The sequence below is a fragment of the Solanum pennellii genome, chromosome 4 (genome assembly GCF_001406875.1).
Source record: "Solanum pennellii chromosome 4, SPENNV200".
In the NCBI taxonomy this organism is placed as follows: Eukaryota; Viridiplantae; Streptophyta; class Magnoliopsida; order Solanales; family Solanaceae; genus Solanum; species Solanum pennellii.
Genome location: NC_028640.1, coordinates 61869230 through 61870864, shown reverse-complemented (window position 1 = coordinate 61870864; position 1635 = coordinate 61869230).

Below are 1635 nucleotides of genomic sequence, written 5' to 3'. Positions count from 1 at the left end.
TATATATATATATATATATATATATATATATATATATGTTGATTATATTGTATATATTTGAGAAATTGTATATAATTTTTTATACAATACTTGTGTGTAATTGATTATGTGTTATGAACTTTATATGTGACCATCATAATATGTTTTTATTTTTATTTTTTTTGTGTAGTCTGCTTGTATATAATATTTTATTATGTTTCTATTTTTTGTATATATCTAGAAATTTGTATAATGTACAATAATTTTGGTATATGTATTATATTTATATATGTGTATCTGTAATTTTGTGTTTTTTTTAAAAAAATATAATGATTAAACTGATTCTATAATATTTATTGTCAATTGTACATGTGGTAAGCTTGATATTCATTTGTATATTTGAGTGTAATGTTTATTTGTCTCATAAGACCTTGTATATGTTACCGGAATATACAACCCACTATACATAACTTTAGTAATTGGTATACAACTAATATAATGTATAAATAACAATTGTCTCATAATATTTTGTACATATTACCTTAATATACAACCCACTATATCCATATCTTTAGTAATTTGTATATAAATTACACTACCCAATGTTCTTGATGTTCTTCAGATTTGTCCAGTTTTGATGAGACAAACAAATATCCTCTGAATCAATGTTTATGGCTTTTCTCTTACTTTTACCTTCAACAATTTTAATGCCGTTAGATTTCACATTGTTGATGACTTTCTGAATTGTCATTGGGTCATTCTTTTCTTGGATCTCAATTCTTCAATAGATTGTTCAACTTGAGTTTGTTTATGTTTTGATATAGACCTTACATAGACCTGAAAATTCTGAGTTAACCAAATTGAAACAAAGGTGGATTATCAACAACATTTACATGCAATGACATACCTCTCATCATTCTCATAGATGGAGAGAAATCATTCATTCTGATTTTGAAATCTTGTATCAGGTAATTAATAATTTTTTTTAAAAAAAATATGAAAAAACTAGCAAGTATACTACATATACAATTGTTGAAGAAGGAATTAAGAAAAAAAATATTAAAAGCCACGAATTTGACAGTACCTACGAAAAGTGAAAGTACAATTGGAGGGGGAAGGTCAAAATTTTCCCAATTCAAAATTCAAATTAGAAGGAAAGAGTGATTTTAGGAGAACGATGTGGAATGAGAACAGGAGAGATAAATTTGATTTTGTATAAAATTATATACAAAGTATGACTATTTTTATCCCATATACAAATAGATAGTGGGTCCCAGTAATTATGACAAAAAAACTGGAACTATATTTACTAATAGTAAATAAATTAAACTATACCCTTATTAACTAATTACTTAGGAATGTTTGTCATCCCATGTAATTTTTTCCATTAATAATATATCTTTACTATGTTTTTATTTGTCGTCTGATTTGTCAACCACATGATTTGCAATGGTAAGTTTCTACATAATGTCTCAATCATTTTCGAACCCAACAAATTTTAGATTCCGTGCATTTTAATCAATTTCACACAATATATCACTTTACATAAGCAAACGGGTATCAAGTAACTCTATCCACTATGACTAGGATAAATATGAAGAATCACCTAATATTTTTTGTCTCCACTTAAAAATTAAACTCGAAACTTCATGATTC